Raw genomic sequence first — 21,684 nt, forward strand, 5'->3', positions numbered from 1 at the left:
GGAAGAGAATAGCGCCAGATGTAACGAGGCAGAGTAGTGCTGCTAGCCTAAGATTTGCTTTTAGTTTCTACTCATTTCTGTAGAGTTGACACAATAAGACGAGGGTTGCAAAATTCCTGTTGAATTCCGGATTCTCTGCTCATTCCTTCCTTATTCCGGTTATCTTTTAACCAGTATTTCTGGAGAACCTGGGAACTTGGGGGAAGTTACTGTCATTTTGCAACTCTAAGTAAGACAGTATGCTGGATCATGTCCATCAGAGGTCAGTGTAGTCGCTGTGGTTCACTGGTTGTGTTTCCATCTGCATGCGGTCTCTGATAGACTCCTTCTCTACAGCCATACCAGCTATTTGTGGCCCTGTGACAGCTTGACATTCTCACACCTCTGTTGGACTCATGAAGAGTATAGGATGATTCACCAGGAGACCATCTGACAAGAGAGGAACGTTTTCTACCACGTCCATGAGCAGCACTAGTGACTTTTGAATGATCAAAGAAGTGCAAGGAAGCCTAGGACAATCTCTGTATGGTGTAAGACAGGCATTGGGTGGATAGTCCATAAAGGATTACAATAAACTGCTCAGCAACAGCCCTGGTGTAAGGGGACCGAAAATAGCTCAAAACAGTAACAATGGGTCGGCGAGAATTCTGTCAAGGCGAAACACGGGAGCATAGACAGCTTGCATAGCAACTTAACCTGAACTGCTCTCCTCGACCTCAATCCCCTCAACCAATCAGAAGAACTATCTGGACAAGGACCGAACGGTCCCGTTCACAGATGGTCCGGACATTTTTGTCCCTAAGCGCTTTACTGTTGCGGTGAGTCTGCATGCTGCCTCTCATTGAAGGGTCAGTTAGGGTCTGACTATGATGTGGACATCATTATGCAGGAAGGGAAGGCAGACTTGTAGGAAGTGGCTGAGAGACATACCAGTCACAGGAGAGTTGAATCATTCAGGGGAGAGCGGGCCAAAATGGATGGTGAAAGTTAAAGAGGACTCCAGTTGACCATACAGCATTAGGAAAGAAGACCGTCCAGACCAGCGTTTCTTACATAAAACTCAATAAAGAAACAACGATCTGCACTCATAGCTGAAGTTGAGATCAAGACATCTCCAATTGATGACATAAGCAGCTTCTTCACCGAGTACTTAGAGATGTGCGAAACCTAGTCTGTGTCTCTACCATGACTAGGTCTGTGTCTCTACCATGACTAGGTCTGTGTCTCTACCATGACTAGGTCTGTGTCTCTACCATGACTAGGTCTGTGTCTCTACCATGACTAGGTCTGTGTCTCTACCATGACTAGGTCTGTGTCTCTACCATGACTAGGTCTGTGCCTCTGTCTCTACCATGACTAGGTCTGTGTCTCTGCCATGACTAGGTATGTGTCTCTACCATGACTAGGTCTGTGTCTCTGTCTCTACCATGACTAGGTCTGTGTCTCTACCATGACTAGGTCTGTGTCTCTACCATGACTAGGTCTGTGTCTCTACCATGACTAGGTCTGTGTCTCTACCATGACTAGGTCTGTGTCTCTGTCTCTACCATGACTAGGTCTGTGTCTCTACCATGACTAGGTCTGTGTCTCTACCATGACTAGGTCTGTGTCTCTACCATGACTAGGTCTGTGTCTCTACCATGACTAGGTCTGTGTCTCTACCATGACTAGGTCTGTGTCTCTACCATGACTAGGTCTGTGTCTCTACCATGACTAGGTATGTGTCTCTACCATGACTAGGTCTGTGTCTCTACCATGACTAGGTCTGTGTCTCTACCATGACTAGGTCTGTGTCTCTACCATGACTAGGTCTGTGCCTCTAGCATGACTAGGTCTGTGCCTCTACCATGACTAGGTCTGTGTCTCTACCATGACTAGGTCTGTGTCTCGACCATGACTAGGTCTGTGCCTCTACCATGACTAGGTCTGTGTCTCTACCATGACTAGGTCTGTGTCTCTACCATGACTAGGTCTGTGTCTCTACCATGACTAGGTCTGTACTTACTTGTCCACCCTTCAACTTTCCTCTTGTAATACAACCTTATTCCCATAGTGATATGACAACCTCTGTCTTTCCCAGACACTCACACCAGGCCTCTCCACCGTGAACCCTGCATGTTAGACAGCACAAGGAGCGAAGGTGCGTCTCAGCGACAGCGTCTGTTTTGCATCGGCTGTATTCTTGCATAGTTTACATCTGCATCTTAATGAAAGAACCTGTTCATCAAAAGTGATGAAATGCATTTTGTGAATGTTGACTTATCCACGTTGTTAAGGAGAAATCTGGTTATGTGCAGCCTGGGAGGGGAGGGGAGAGGAGAGGAGGGGAGAGGAGGGGAGAGGAGAGGAGAGGAGAGGAGAGGAGAGGAGAGGAGAGGAGAGGAGAAAGGGGAGAGGAGAGGAGAGGAGAGGAGGGGAGAAGAGAGATAAGATCTTGTCAAGCAAGAGAATGGCGTCTGTCCCTCTGGCTGAAGGACATGCAGTACACACACACACCCACACACACACACAGAGTAGAGGAGGAGGACGGAGGATGAGTGGCTGGGTGGAGGAGGGAGGGAGGTGGTGGATGAGGAGGAGGGGGGGGGGATGACAGACAGTCTCTCTGGGGTTTAGCATGTGGTTGGGCTGTTCTGTAACCATCCATTGAACCATGAATGTGGTGTGTAGTCAGGCCCCAGTAGAGACAGCCGGGGTTGGTAGAGCTGAAAGTCACAGGCTCCATGCTGAGAGATGATCACTCTGGATGGGGTTAAAGATTGATGGATCGGCAGATGGACCGAAAAACATGATGAAAAACTGTTTGTACCTGCTCTATGCTTACACACACACACACACACACACACACACACACACACACACACACACACACACACACACACACATACACACACACACTTGGCTTAGCTCCATGGATTACACACGTGTTGAGGGCCAGTCAGCTTTCCATGCAAACAAAGGCATGTGTTTACACGCACACACACTTGCACATATGTACACAAACCTTTTCCCACATACAGTGTCTGAATATCGAGAGACCCATCAAGACCCTCTGCCATCTGCTTATCCTCCTTTTCACTTCACTCTCTTGATTACACATCATCAGAACACATCATGTTCTGTTTCACTCCACTCTCTTGATTACACATCATCAGAACACATGTTCCTTTTCACTTCACTCTCTTGATTACACATCATTAGAACAAATGTTCCTTTTCACTTCACTCTCTTGATTACACATCATCAGAACACATCATGTTCTGTTTCACTTCACTCTCTTGATTACACATCATCAGAACACATCATGTTCTGTTTCACTTCACTCTCTTGATTACACATCATCAGAACACATGTTCCTTTTCACTTCACTCTCTTGATTACACATCATCAGAACAAATGTTCCTTTTCACTTCACTCTCTTGATTACACATCATCACAACACATGTTCCTTTTCACTCCACTCTCTTGATTACACATCATCAGAATACATGTTCCTTTTCACTTCACTCTCTTGATTACACATCATCAGAACAAATGTTCCTTTTCACTTCACTCTCTTGATTACACATCATCACAACACATGTTCCTTTTCACTCCACTCTCTTGATTACACATCATCAGAATACATGTTCCTTTTCACTTCACTCTCTTGATTACACATCATCAGAACAAATGTTCCTTTTCACTTCACTCTCTTGATTACACATCATCAGAACACATCATGTTCTGTTTCACTCCACTCTCTTGATTACACATCATCAGAACACATGTTCCTTTTCACTTCACTCTCTTGATTACACATCATCAGAACACATGTTCCTTTTCACTTCACTCTCTTGATTACACATCATCAGAACACATCATGTTCTGTTTCACTTCACTCTCTTGATTACACATCATCTGAACACATCATGTTCTGTTTCACTCCACTCTCTTGATTACACATCATCAGAACACATGTTCCTTTTCACTTCACTCTCTTGATTACACATCATCAGAACACATCATGTTCTGTTTCACTTCACTCTCTTGATTACACATCATCAGAACAAATGTTCCTTTTCACTTCACTCTCTTGATTACACATCATCAGAACACATGTTCCTTTTCACTTCACTCTCTTGATTACACATCATCAGAACACATGTTCCTTTTCACTTCACTCTCTTGATTACACATCATCAGAACACATGTTCCTTTTCACTTCACTCTCTTGATTACACATCATCAGAACACATGTTCCTTTTCACTTCACTCTCTTGATTACACATCATCAGAACACATGTTCCTTTTCACTTCACTCTCTTGATTACACATCATCAGAACACATGTTCCTTTTCACTTCACTCTCTTGATTACACATCATCAGAACACATGTTCCTTTTCACTTCACTCTCTTGATTACACATCATCAGAACACATGTTCCTTTTCACTTCACTCTCTTGATTACACATCATCAGAACACATGTTCCTTTTCACTTCACTCTCTTGATTACACATCATCAGAACACATGTTCCTTTTCACTTCACTCTCTTGATTACACATCATCAGAACACATGTTCCTTTTCACTTCACTCTCTTGATTACACATCATCAGAACACATGTTCCTTTTCACTTCACTCTCTTGATTACACATCATCAGAACACATGTTCCTTTTCACTTCACTCTCTTGATTACACATCATCAGAACACATGTTCCTTTTCACTTCACTCTCTTGATTACACATCATCAGAACACATGTTCCTTGTCACTCCACTCTCTTGATTACACATCATCAGAACACATCATGTTCTGTTTCACTCCACTCTCTTGATTACACATCATCAGAACACATGTTCCTTTTCACTTCACTCTCTTGATTACACATCATCAGAACAAATGTTCCTTTTCACTTCACTCTCTTGATTACACATCATTAGAACAAATGTTCCTTTTCACTTCACTCTCTTGATTTCACATCATCAGAACAAATGTTCCTTTTCACTTCACTCTCTTGATTACACATCATCAGAACACATGTTCCTTTTCACTTCACTCTCTTGATTACACATCATCAGAACACATGTTCCTTTTCACTTCACTCTCTTGATTACACATCATCAGAACACATGTTCCTTTTCACTTCACTCTCTTGATTACACATCATCAGAACACATGTTCCTTTTCACTTCACTCTCTTGATTACACATCATCAGAACACATGTTCCTTGTCACTCCACTCTCTTGATTACACATCATCAGAACACATCATGTTCTGTTTCACTCCACTCTCTTGATTACACATCATCAGAACACATGTTCCTTTTCACTTCACTCTCTTGATTACACATCATCAGAACACATCATGTTCTGTTTCACATTACATCATCAGAACACATGTTCCTTTTCACTTCACTCTCTTGATTACACATCATCAGAACACATGTTCCTTTTCACTTCACTCTCTTGATTACACATCATCAGAACACATCATGTTCTGTTTCACTCCACTCTCTTGATTACACATCATCAGAACACATGTTCCTTTTCACTTCACTCTCTTGATTACACATCATTAGAACAAATGTTCCTTTTCACTTCACTCTCTTGATTACACATCATCAGAACACATGTTCCTTTTCACTCCACTCTCTTGATTACACATCATCAGAACACATGTTCCTTTTCACTTCACTCTCTTGATTACACATCATTAGAACAAATGTTCCTTTTCACTTCACTCTCTTGATTACACATCATCAGAACACATGTTCCTTTTCACTCCACTCTCTTGATTACACATCATCAGAACACATGTTCCTTTTCACTTCACTCTCTTGATTACACATCATTAGAACAAATGTTCCTTTTCACTTCACTCTCTTGATTACACATCATCAGAACACATCATGTTCTGTTTCACTCCACTCTCTTGATTACACATCATCAGAACAAATGTTCCTTTTCACTTCACTCTCTTGATTACACATCATCAGAACACATCATGTTCTGTTTCACTCCACTCTCTTGATTACACATAATCAGAACACATGTTCCTTTTCACTTCACTCTCTTGATTACACATCATTAGAACAAATGTTCCTTTTCACTTCACTCTCTTGATTACACATCATCAGAACACATGTTCCTTTTCACTCCACTCTCTTGATTACACATCATCAGAACACATGTTCCTTTTCACTTCACTCTCTTGATTACACATCATTAGAACAAATGTTCCTTTTCACTTCACTCTCTTGATTACACATCATCAGAACACATCATGTTCTGTTTCACTCCACTCTCTTGATTACACATCATCAGAACAAATGTTCCTTTTCACTTCACTCTCTTGATTACACATCATCAGAACACATGTTCCTTTTCACTCCACTCTCTTGATTACACATCATCAGAACACATGTTCCTTTTCACTTCACTCTCTTGATTACACATCATTAGAACAAATGTTCCTTTTCACTTCACTCTCTTGATTACACATCATCAGAACACATCATGTTCTGTTTCACTCCACTCTCTTGATTACACATCATCAGAACAAATGTTCCTTTTCACTTCACTCTCTTGATTACACATCATCAGAACACATCATGTTCTGTTTCACTCCACTCTCTTGATTACACATCATCAGAACACATGTTCCTTTTCACTTCACTCTCTTGATTACACATCATCAGAACACATCATGTTCTGTTTCACTCCACTCTCTTGATTACACATCATCAGAACACATGTTCCTTGTCACTCCACTCTCTTGATTACACATAATCAGAACACATCATGTTCTGTTTCACTCCACTCTCTTGATTACACATCATCAGAACACATGTTCCTTTTCACTTCACTCTCTTGATTACACATCATCAGAACAAATGTTCCTTTTCACTTCACTCTCTTGATTACACATCATCAGAACACATGTTCCTTTTCACTTCACTCTCTTGATTACACATCATCAGAACAAATGTTCCTTTTCACTTCACTCTCTTGATTACACATCATCAGAACACATCATGTTCTGTTTCACTCCACTCTCTTGATTACACATCATCAGAACACATGTTCCTTTTCACTTCACTCTCTTGATTACACATCATCAGAACAAATGTTCCTTTTCACTTCACTCTCTTGATTACACATCATCAGAACACATGTTCCTTTTCACTTCACTCTCTTGATTACACATCATCAGAACAAATGTTCCTTTTCACTTCACTCTCTTGATTACACATCATCAGAACAAATGTTCCTTTTCACTCCACTCTCTTGATTACACATCATCTGAACACATCATGTTCTGTTTCACTTCACTCTCTTGATTACACATCATCAGAACACATCATGTTCTGTTTCACTTCACTCTCTTGATTACACATCATCTGAACACATCATGTTCTGTTTCACTTCACTCTCTTGATTACACATCATCAGAACAAATGTTCCTTTTCACTCCACTCTCTTGATTACACATCATCTGAACACATCATGTTCTGTTTCACTTCACTCTCTTGATTACACATCATCAGAACACATGTTCCTTTTCACTTCACTCTCTTGATTACACATCATCAGAACAAATGTTCCTTTTCACTTCACTCTCTTGATTACACATCATCAGAACACATGTTCCTTTTCACTTCACTCTCTTGATTACACATCATCAGAACAAATGTTCCTTTTCACTTCACTCTCTTGATTACACATCATCAGAACAAATGTTCCTTTTCACTCCACTCTCTTGATTACACATCATCAGAACAAATGTTCCTTTTCACTTCACTCTCTTGATTACACATCATCAGAACACATGTTCCTTTTCACTTCACTCTCTTGATTACACATCATCAGAACACATGTTCCTTTTCACTTCACTCTCTTGATTACACATCATCAGAACACATGTTCCTTTTCACTTCACTCTCTTGATTACACATCATCAGAACACATGTTCCTTTTCACTTCACTCTCTTGATTACACATCATCAGAATACATGTTCCTTTTCACTCCACTCTCTTGATTACACATCATCAGAACACATGTTCCTTTTCACTTCACTCTCTTGATTACACATCATCAGAACAAATGTTCCTTTTCACTTCACTCTCTTGATTACACATCATCAGAACACATGTTCCTTTTCACTTCACTCTCTTGATTACACATCATCAGAACAAATGTTCCTTTTCACTTCACTCTCTTGATTACACATCATCAGAACAAATGTTCCTTTTCACTCCACTCTCTTGATTACACATCATCTGAACACATCATGTTCTGTTTCACTTCACTCTCTTGATTACACATCATCAGAACACATCATGTTCTGTTTCACTTCACTCTCTTGATTACACATCATCTGAACACATCATGTTCTGTTTCACTTCACTCTCTTGATTACACATCATCAGAACAAATGTTCCTTTTCACTCCACTCTCTTGATTACACATCATCTGAACACATCATGTTCTGTTTCACTTCACTCTCTTGATTACACATCATCAGAACACATGTTCCTTTTCACTTCACTCTCTTGATTACACATCATCAGAACAAATGTTCCTTTTCACTTCACTCTCTTGATTACACATCATCAGAACACATGTTCCTTTTCACTTCACTCTCTTGATTACACATCATCAGAACACATGTTCCTTTTCACTTCACTCTCTTGATTACACATCATCAGAACACATGTTCCTTTTCACTTCACTCTCTTGATTACACATCATCAGAATACATGTTCCTTTTCACTCCACTCTCTTGATTACACATCATCAGAACACATCATGTTCTGTTTCACTCCACTCTCTTGATTACACATCATCAGAACACATGTTCCTTTTCACTTCACTCTCTTGATTACACATCATCAGAACACATGTTCCTTGTCACTCCACTCTCTTGATTACACATCATCAGAACACATCATGTTCTGTTTCACTCCACTCTCTTGATTACACATCATCAGAACACATGTTCCTTTTCACTTCACTCTCTTGATTACACATCATCAGAACAAATGTTCCTTTTCACTTCACTCTCTTGATTACACATCATTAGAACAAATGTTCCTTTTCACTTCACTCTCTTGATTTCACATCATCAGAACAAATGTTCCTTTTCACTTCACTCTCTTGATTACACATCATCAGAACACATGTTCCTTTTCACTTCACTCTCTTGATTACACATCATCAGAACACATGTTCCTTTTCACTTCACTCTCTTGATTACACATCATCAGAACACATGTTGCTTTTCACTTCACTCTCTTGATTACACATCATCAGAACACATGTTCCTTTTCACTTCACTCTCTTGATTACACATCATCAGAACACATCATGTTCTGTTTCACTCCACTCTCTTGATTACACATCATCAGAACACATGTTCCTTTTCACTTCACTCTCTTGATTACACATCATCAGAACACATGTTCCTTTTCACTTCACTCTCTTGATTACACATCATCAGAACACATGTTCCTTTTCACTTCACTCTCTTGATTACACATCATCAGAACACATCATGTTCTGTTTCACTCCACTCTCTTGATTACACATCATCAGAACACATGTTCCTTTTCACTTCACTCTCTTGATTACACATCATCAGAACACATGTTCCTTTTCACTTCACTCTCTTGATTACACATCATCAGAACACATGTTCCTTTTCACTTCACTCTCTTGATTACACATCATCAGAACACATCATGTTCTGTTTCACTCCACTCTCTTGATTACACATCATCAGAACACATGTTCCTTTTCACTTCACTCTCTTGATTACACATCATCAGAACACATGTTCCTTTTCACTTCACTCTCTTGATTACACATCATCAGAACACATGTTCCTTTTCACTTCACTCTCTTGATTACACATCATCAGAACACATGTTCCTTTTCACTTCACTCTCTTGATTACACATCATCAGAACACATCATGTTCTGTTTCACTCCACTCTCTTGATTACACATCATCAGAACACATGTTCCTTTTCACTTCACTCTCTTGATTACACATCATCAGAACACATGTTCCTTTTCACTTCACTCTCTTGATTACACATCATCAGAACACATGTTCCTTTTCACTTCACTCTCTTGATTACACATCATCAGAACACATGTTCCTTTTCACTTCACTCTCTTGATTACACATCATCAGAACACATGTTCCTTTTCACTTCACTCTCTTGATTACACATCATCAGAACACATCATGTTCTGTTTCACTCCACTCTCTTGATTACACATCATCAGAACACATGTTCCTTTTCACTTCACTCTCTTGATTACACATCATCAGAACACATGTTCCTTTTCACTTCACTCTCTTGATTACACATCATCAGAACACATCATGTTCTGTTTCACTCCACTCTCTTGATTACACATCATCAGAACACATGTTCCTTTTCACTTCACTCTCTTGATTACACATCATCAGAACAAATGTTCCTTTTCACTCCACTCTCTTGATTACACATCATCAGAACACATGTTCCTTTTCACTTCACTCTCTTGATTACACATCATCAGAACACATGTTCCTTTTCACTTCACTCTCTTGATTACACATCATTAGAACAAATGTTCCTTTTCACTTCACTCTCTTGATTACACGTCATCAGAACACATGTTCCTTTTCACTCCACTCTCTTGATTTCACATCATCAGAACAAATGTTCCTTTTCACTTCACTCTCTTGATTACACATCATCAGAACACATGTTCCTTTTCACTTCACTCTCTTGATTACACATCATCAGAATACATGTTCCTTTTCACTTCACTCTCTTGATTACACATCATCAGAACAAATGTTCCTTTTCACTTCACTCTCTTGATTACACATCATCAGAACACATGTTCCTTTTCACTTCACTCTCTTGATTACACATCATCAGAATACATGTTCCTTTTCACTTCACTCTCTTGATTACACATCATCAGAACACATGTTCCTTTTCACTTCACTCTCTTGATTACACATCATCAGAATACATGTTCCTTTTCACTTCACTCTCTTGATTACACATCATCAGAACACATGTTCCTTTTCACTTCACTCTCTTGATTACACATCATTAGAACAAATGTTCCTTTTCACTTCACTCTCTTGATTACACATCATCAGAACACATCATGTTCTGTTTCACTCCACTCTCTTGATTACACATCATCAGAACAAATGTTCCTTTTCACTTCACTCTCTTGATTACACATCATCAGAACACATGTTCCTTTTCACTCACTCTCTTGATTACACATCATCAGAACACATGTTCCTTTTCACTTCACTCTCTTGATTACACATCATCAGAACACATGTTCCTTGTCACTCCACTCTCTTGATTACACATCATCAGAACACATCATGTTCTGTTTCACTCCACTCTCTTGATTACACATCATCAGAACACATGTTCCTTTTCACTTCACTCTCTTGATTACACATCATCAGAACACATCATGTTCTGTTTCACTCCACTCTCTTGATTACACATCATCAGAACACATGTTCCTTTTCACTTCACTCTCTTGATTACACATCATCAGAACACATGTTCCTTTTCACTTCACTCTCTTGATTACACATCATCAGAACACATGTTCCTTGTCACTCCACTCTCTTGATTACACATAATCAGAACACATCATGTTCTGTTTCACTCCACTCTCTTGATTACACATCATCAGAACACATGTTCCTTTTCACTTCACTCTCTTGATTACACATCATCAGAACAAATGTTCCTTTTCACTTCACTCTCTTGATTACACATCATCAGAACACATGTTCCTTTTCACTTCACTCTCTTGATTACACATCATCAGAACAAATGTTCCTTTTCACTTCACTCTCTTGATTACACATCATCAGAACACATCATGTTCTGTTTCACTTCACTCTCTTGATTACACATCATCAGAACACATGTTCCTTTTCACTTCACTCTCTTGATTTCACATCATCAGAACAAATGTTCCTTTTCACTTCACTCTCTTGATTACACATCATCAGAACACATGTTCCTTTTCACTTCACTCTCTTGATTACACATCATCAGAACAAATGTTCCTTTTCACTTCACTCTCTTGATTACACATCATCAGAACAAATGTTCCTTTTCACTCCACTCTCTTGATTACACATCATCAGAACACATCATGTTCTGTTTCACTTCACTCTCTTGATTACACATCATCAGAACAAATGTTCTGTTTCACTTCACTCTCTTGATTACACATCATCTGAACACATCATGTTCTGTTTCACTTCACTCTCTTGATTACACATCATCAGAACAAATGTTCCTTTTCACTTCTCTCTTGATTACACATCATCTGAACACATCATGTTCTGTTTCACTTCACTCTCTTGATTACACATCATCAGAACACATGTTCCTTTTCACTTCACTCTCTTGATTACACATCATCAGAACAAATGTTCCTTTTCACTTCACTCTCTTGATTACACATCATCAGAACACATGTTCCTTTTCACTTCACTCTCTTGATTACACATCATCAGAACAAATGTTCCTTTTCACTTCACTCTCTTGATTACACATCATCAGAACAAATGTTCCTTTTCACTTCACTCTCTTGATTACACATCATCAGAACAAATGTTCCTTTTCACTTCACTCTCTTGATTACACATCATCAGAACACATGTTCCTTTTCACTTCACTCTCTTGATTACACATCATCAGAACACATGTTCCTTTTCACTTCACTCTCTTGATTACACATCATCAGAACACATGTTCCTTTTCACTTCACTCTCTTGATTACACATCATCAGAACAAATGTTCCTTTTCACTTCACTCTCTTGATTACACATCATCAGAATACATGTTCCTTTTCACTCCACTCTCTTGATTACACATCATCAGAACACATGTTCCTTTTCACTTCACTCTCTTGATTACACATCATCAGAACAAATGTTCCTTTTCACTTCACTCTCTTGATTACACATCATCAGAACACATGTTCCTTTTCACTTCACTCTCTTGATTACACATCATCAGAACAAATGTTCCTTTTCACTTCACTCTCTTGATTACACATCATCAGAACAAATGTTCCTTTTCACTCCACTCTCTTGATTACACATCATCTGAACACATCATGTTCTGTTTCACTTCACTCTCTTGATTACACATCATCAGAACACATCATGTTCTGTTTCACTTCACTCTCTTGATTACACATCATCAGAACACATCATGTTCTGTTTCACTTCACTCTCTTGATTACACATCATCAGAACAAATGTTCCTTTTCACTTCACTCTCTTGATTACACATCATCTGAACACATCATGTTCTGTTTCACTTCACTCTCTTGATTACACATCATCAGAACACATGTTCCTTTTCACTTCACTCTCTTGATTACACATCATCAGAACAAATGTTCCTTTTCACTTCACTCTCTTGATTACACATCATCAGAACACATGTTCCTTTTCACTTCACTCTCTTGATTACACATCATCAGAACACATGTTCCTTTTCACTTCACTCTCTTGATTACACATCATCAGAACACATGTTCCTTTTCACTTCACTCTCTTGATTACACATCATCAGAATACATGTTCCTTTTCACTCCACTCTCTTGATTACACATCATCAGAACACATCATGTTCTGTTTCACTTCACTCTCTTGATTACACATCATCAGAACAAATGTTCCTTTTCACTTCACTCTCTTGATTACACATCATCAGAACACATGTTCCTTGTCACTCCACTCTCTTGATTACACATCATCAGAACACATCATGTTCTGTTTCACTCCACTCTCTTGATTACACATCATCAGAACACATGTTCCTTTTCACTTCACTCTCTTGATTACACATCATCAGAACAAATGTTCCTTTCACTTCACTCTCTTGATTACACATCATTAGAACAAATGTTCCTTTTCACTTCACTCTCTTGATTTCACATCATCAGAACAAATGTTCCTTTTCACTTCACTCTCTTGATTACACATCATCAGAACAAATGTTCCTTTTCACTTCACTCTCTTGATTACACATCATCAGAACACATGTTCCTTTTCACTTCACTCTCTTGATTACACATCATCAGAACACATGTTCCTTTTCACTTCACTCTCTTGATTACACATCATCAGAACACATGTTCCTTTTCACTTCACTCTCTTGATTACACATCATCAGAACAAATGTTCTTTTCACTCCACTCTCTTGATTACACATCATCAGAACACATGTTCCTTTTCACTTCACTCTCTTGATTACACATCATCAGAACACATGTTCCTTTTCACTTCACTCTCTTGATTACACATCATCAGAACACATGTTCCTTTTCACTTCACTCTCTTGATTACACATCATCAGAACAAATGTTCTGTTTCACTTCACTCTCTTGATTACACATCATCAGAACAAATGTTCCTTTTCACTTCACTCTCTTGATTACACATCATCAGAACACATGTTCCTTTTCACTTCACTCTCTTGATTACACATCATCAGAACACATGTTCCTTTTCACTTCACTCTCTTGATTACACATCATCAGAACAAATGTTCTGTTTCACTCCACTCTCTTGATTACACATCATCAGAACACATGTTCCTTTTCACTTCACTCTCTTGATTACACATCATCAGAACAAATGTTCCTTTTCACTTCACTCTCTTGATTACACATCATCACAACACATGTTCCTTTTCACTCCACTCTCTTGATTACACATCATCAGAATACATGTTCCTTTTCACTTCACTCTCTTGATTACACATCATCAGAACACATCATGTTCTGTTTCACTTCACTCTCTTGATTACACATCATCAGAACAAATGTTCCTTTTCACTTCACTCTCTTGATTACACATCATCAGAACACATCATGTTCTGTTTCACTCCACTCTCTTGATTACACATCATCAGAACACATGTTCCTTTTCACTTCACTCTCTTGATTACACATCATCAGAACACATGTTCCTTTTCACTTCACTCTCTTGATTACACATCATCAGAACACATGTTCCTTTTCACTTCACTCTCTTGATTACACATCATCAGAACACATCATGTTCTGTTTCACTCCACTCTCTTTGATTACACATCATCAGAACACATGTTCCTTTTCACTTCACTCTCTTGATTACACATCATCAGAACACATGTTCCTTTTCACTTCACTCTCTTGATTACACATCATCAGAACACATCATGTTCTGTTTCACTCCACTCTCTTGATTACACATCATCAGAACACATGTTCCTTTTCACTTCACTCTCTTGATTACACATCATCAGAACAAATGTTCCTTTTCACTTCACTCTCTTGATTACACATCATCAGAACAAATGTTCCTTTTCACTTCACTCTCTTGATTACACATCATCAGAACACATGTTCCTTTTCACTTCACTCTCTTGATTACACATCATTAGAACAAATGTTCCTTTTCACTTCACTCTCTTGATTACACATCATCAGAACACATGTTCCTTTTCACTTCACTCTCTTGATTTCACATCATCAGAACAAATGTTCCTTTTCACTTCACTCTCTTGATTACACATCAGAACACATGTTCCTTTTCACTTCACTCTCTTGATTACACATCATCAGAATACATGTTCCTTTTCACTTCACTCTCTTGATTACACATCATCAGAACAAATGTTCCTTTTCACTTCACTCTCTTGATTACACATCATCAGAACACATGTTCCTTTTCACTTCACTCTCTTGATTACACATCATCAGAATACATGTTCCTTTTCACTTCACTCTCTTGATTACACATCATCAGAACACATGTTCCTTTTCACTTCACTCTCTTGATTACACATCATCAGAATACATGTTCCTTTTCACTCCACTCTCTTGATTACACATCATCAGAACACATGTTCCTTTTCACTTCACATCATCAGAACAAATGTTCCTTTTCACTTCACTCTCTTGATTACACATCATCAGAACACATGTTCCTTTTCACTTCACTCTCTTGATTACACATCATCAGAACACATGTTCCTTTTCACTTCACTCTCTTGATTTCACATCATCAGAACAAATGTTCCTTTTCACTTCACTCTCTTGATTTCACATCATCAGAACAAATGTTCCTTTTCACTTCACTCTCTTGATTTCACATCATCAGAACAAATGTTCCTTTTCACTTCACTCTCTTGATTACACATCATCAGAACAAATGTTCCTTTTCACTTCACTCTCTTGATTACACATCATCAGAACACATGTTCCTTTTCACTTCACTCTCTTGATTACACATCATCAGAATACATGTTCCTTTTCACTTCACTCTCTTGATTACACATCATCAGAACACATGTTCCTTTTCACTTCACTCTCTTGATTACACATCATCAGAACAAATGTTCCTTTTCACTTCACTCTCTTGATTACACATCATCAGAACAAATGTTCCTTTTCACTCCACTCTCTTGATTACACATCATCAGAACACATGTTCCTTTTCACTTCACTCTCTTGATTACACATCATCAGAACACATGTTCCTTTTCACTTCACTCTCTTGATTACACATCATCAGAACAAATGTTCCTTTTCACTTCACTCTCTTGATTTCACATCATCAGAACAAATGTTCCTTTTCACTTCACTCTCTTGATTACACATCATCAGAACAAATGTTCCTTTTCACTTCACTCTCTTGATTTCACATCATCAGAACAAATGTTCCTTTTCACTTCACTCTCTTGATTTCACATCATCAGAATACATGTTCCTTTTCACTTCACTCTCTTGATTTCACATCATCAGAACAAATGTTCCTTTTCACTTCACTCTCTTGATTTCACATCATCAGAACAAATGTTCCTTTTCACTTCACTCTCTTGATTACACATCATCAGAACACATGTTCCTTTTCACTTCACTCTCTTGATTACACATCATCAGAACAAATGTTCCTTTTCACTTCACTCTCTTGATTTCACATCATCAGAACAAATGTTCCTTTTCACTTCACTCTCTTGATTACACATCATCAGAACACATGTTCCTTTTCACTTCACTCTCTTGATTACACATCATCAGAACAAATGTTCCTTTTCACTTCACTCTCTTGATTACACATCATCAGAACACATGTTCCTTTTCACTTCACTCTCTTGATTTCACATCATCAGAACAAATGTTCCTTTTCACTTCACTCTCTTGATTACACATCATCAGAACAAATGTTCCTTTTCACTTCACTCTCTTGATTACACATCATCAGAACACATGTTCCTTTTCACTTCACTCTCTTGATTACACATCATCAGAACACATGTTCCTTTTCACTTCACTCTCTTGATTACACATCATCAGAACACATGTTCCTTTTCACTTCACTCTCTTGATTACACATCATCAGAACACATGTTCCTTTTCACTTCACTCTCTTGATTACACATCATCAGAACAAATGTTCCTTTTCACTTCACTCTCTTGATTACACATCATCAGAACACATGTTCCTTTTCACTTCACTCTCTTGATTTCACATCATCAGAACAAATGTTCCTTTTCACTTCACTCTCTTGATTACACATCATCAGAACACATGTTCCTTTTCACTTCACTCTCTTGATTTCACATCATCAGAACAAATGTTCCTTTTCACTTCACTCTCTTGATTACACATCATCAGAACACATGTTCCTTTTCACTTCACTCTCTTGATTACACATCATCAGAACACATGTTCCTTTTCACTTCACTCTCTTGATTACACATCATCAGAACAAATGTTCCTTTTCACTTCACTCTCTTGATTACACATCATCAGAACACATGTTCCTTTTCACTTCACTCTCTTGATTTCACATCATCAGAACAAATGTTCCTTTTCACTTCACTCTCTTGATTACACATCATCAGAACACATGTTCCTTTTCACTTCACTCTCTTGATTTCACATCATCAGAACAAATGTTCCTTTTCACTTCACTCTCTTGATTACACATCATCAGAACAAATGTTCCTTTTCACTTCACTCTCTTGATTTCACATCATCAGAACACATGTTCCTTTTCACTTCACTCTCTTGATTTCACATCATCAGAACACATCATGTTCTGTTTCACTTCACTCTCTTGATTACACATCATCAGAACACATGTTCCTTTTCACTTCACTCTCTTGATTACACATCATCAGAACAAATGTTCCTTTTCACTTCACTCTCTTGATTTCACATCATCAGAACACATGTTCCTTTTCACTTCACTCTCTTGATTTCACATCATCAGAATACATGTTCCTTTTCACTCCACTCTCTTGATTACACATCATCAGAATACATGTTCCTTTTCACTTCACTCTCTTGATTTCACATCATCAGAACAAATGTTCCTTTTCACTTCACTCTCTTGATTACACATCATCAGAACACATGTTCCTTTTCACTTCACTCTCTTGATTACACATCATCAGAATAAATGTTCCTTTTCACTTCACTCTCTTGATTACACATCATCAGAACAAATGTTCCTTTTCACTTCACTCTCTTGATTTCACATCATCAGAACAAATGTTCCTTTTCACTTCACTCTCTTGATTACACATCATCAGAACACATGTTCCTTTTCACTCCACTCTCTTGATTTCACATCATCAGAACAAATGTTCCTTTTCACTTCACTCTCTTGATTACACATCATCAGAACAAATGTTCCTTTTCACTTCACTCTCTTGATTACACATCATCAGAACAAATGTTCCTTTTCACTTCACTCTCTTGATTTCACATCATCAGAACAAATGTTCCTTTTCACTTCACTCTCTTGATTACACATCATCAGAATAAATGTTCCTTTTCACTTCACTCTCTTGATTACACATCATCAGAACAAATGTTCCTTTTCACTTCACTCTCTTGATTACACATCATCAGAACAAATGTTCCTTTTCACTTCACTCTCTTGATTACACATCATCAGAACAAATGTTCCTTTTCACTTCACTCTCTTGATTACACATCATCAGAACAAATGTTCCTTTTCACTCCACTCTCTTGATTACACATCATCAGAACAAATGTTCCTTTTCACTTCACTCTCTTGATTACACATCATCAGAACAAATGTTCCTTTTCACTTCACTCTCTTGATTACACATCATCAGAATACATGTTCCTTTTCACTTCACTCTCTTGATTACACATCATCAGAACAAATGTTCCTTTTCACTTCACTCTCTTGATTACACATCATCAGAACAAATGTTCCTTTTCACTTCACTCTCTTGATTACACATCATCAGAACACATGTTCCTTTTCACTTCACTCTCTTGATTACACATCATCAGAATACATGTTCCTTTTCACTTCACTCTCTTGATTACACATCATCAGAACAAATGTTCCTTTTCACTTCACTCTCTTGATTACACATCATCAGAACACATGTTCCTTTTCACTTCACTCTCTTGATTACACATCATCAGAATACATGTTCCTTTTCACTTCACTCTCTTGATTACACATCATCAGAACACATGTTCCTTTTCACTTCACTCTCTTGATTACACATCATCAGAATACATGTTCCTTTTCACTCCACTCTCTTGATTACACATCATCAGAACACATGTTCCTTTTCACTTCACATCATCAGAACAAATGTTCCTTTTCACTTCACTCTCTTGATTACACATCATCAGAACACATGTTCCTTTTCACTTCACTCTCTTGATTACACATCATCAGAACACATGTTCCTTTTCACTTCACTCTCTTGATTTCACATCATCAGAACAAATGTTCCTTTTCACTTCACTCTCTTGATTTCACATCATCAGAACAAATGTTCCTTTTCACTTCACTCTCTTGATTTCACATCATCAGAACAAATGTTCCTTTTCACTTCACTCTCTTGATTACACATCATCAGAATACATGTTCCTTTTCACTCCACTCTCTTGATTACACATCATCAGAACACATGTTCCTTTTCACTTCACTCTCTTGATTACACATCATCAGAACAAATGTTCCTTTTCACATGTTTCCTTTTCCTTTTCACTTCACTCTTGATTACACATCATCAGAACACATGTTCCTTTTCACTTCACTCTCTTGATTACACATCATCAGAACAAATGTTCCTTTTCACTTCACTCTCTTGATTACACATCATCAGAATACATGTTCCTTTTCACTTCACTCTCTTGATTTCACATCATCAGAACACATGTTCCTTTTCACTTCACTCTCTTGATTACACATCATCAGAACAAATGTTCCTTTTCACTTCACTCTCTTGATTACACATCATCAAAACAAATGTTCCTTTTCACTCCACTCTCTTGATTACACATCATCAGAACACATCATGTTCTGTTTCACTTCACTCTCTTGATTACACATCATCAGAACACATGTTCCTTTTCACTTCACTCTCTTGATTTCACATCATCAGAACAAATGTTCCTTTTCACTTCACTCTCTTGATTACACATCATCAGAACACATCATGTTCTGTTTCACTTCACTCTCTTGATTACACATCATCAGAACACATGTTCCTTTTCACTTCACTCTCTTGATTTCACATCATCAGAACAAATGTTCCTTTTCACTTCACTCTCTTGATTTCACATCATCAGAACAAATGTTCCTTTTCACTTCACTCTCTTGATTTCACATCATCAGAACAAATGTTCCTTTTCACTTCACTCTCTTGATTTCACATCATCAGAACAAATGTTCCTTTTCACTTCACTCTCTTGATTACACATCATCAGAACAAATGTTCCTTTTCACTTCACTCTCTTGATTACACATCATCAGAACAAATGTTCCTTTTCACTTCACTCTCTTGATTTCACATCATCAGAATACATGTTCCTTTTCACTTCACTCTCTTGATTTCACATCATCAGAATACATGTTCCTTTTCACTTCACTCTCTTGATTACACATCATCAGAACAAATGTTCCTTTTCACTTCACTCTCTTGATTACACATCATCAGAACAAATGTTCCTTTTCACTTCACTCTCTTGATTTCACATCATCAGAATACAAATGATTACACATCATTGTTCCTTTTCACTTCACTCTCTTGATTTCACATCATCAGAACACATGTTCCTTTTCACTCCACTCTTTTGATTACACATCATCAGAACAAATGTTCCTTTTCACTTCACTCTCTTGATTTCACATCATCAGAACAAATGTTCCTTTTCACTTCACTCTCTTGATTACACATCATCAGAACAAATGTTCCTTTTCACTTCACTCTCTTGATTACACATCATCAGAACAAATGTTCCTTTTCACTTCACTCTCTTGATTACACATCATCAGAACAAATGTTCCTTTTCACTTCACTCTCTTGATTACACATCATCAGAACAAATGTTCCTTTTCACTTCACTCTCTTGATTACACATCATCAGAACAAATGTTCCTTTTCACTTCACTCTCTTGATTACACATCATCAGAACAAATGTTCCTTTTCACTTCACTCTCTTGATTACACATCATCAGAATACATGTTCCTTTTCACTTCACTCTCTTGATTACACATCATCAGAACACATGTTCCTTTTCACTTCACTCTCTTGATTACACATCATCAGAATACATGTTCCTTTTCACTTCAC

The 21,684-nt window shown here is 37.9% G+C and overlaps 1 pseudogene; it reads left to right on the forward strand.

Annotated features, from left to right (window-relative positions):
- The window catches only part of LOC118377046 (trafficking protein particle complex subunit 9-like), a 459,082-nt pseudogene that overhangs the window by 239,527 nt on the left and 197,871 nt on the right, over positions 1–21,684 (forward strand).

This window comes from Oncorhynchus keta, chromosome 19 (assembly GCF_023373465.1).
Source record: "Oncorhynchus keta strain PuntledgeMale-10-30-2019 chromosome 19, Oket_V2, whole genome shotgun sequence".
NCBI classification, from domain to species: domain Eukaryota; kingdom Metazoa; phylum Chordata; class Actinopteri; order Salmoniformes; family Salmonidae; genus Oncorhynchus; species Oncorhynchus keta.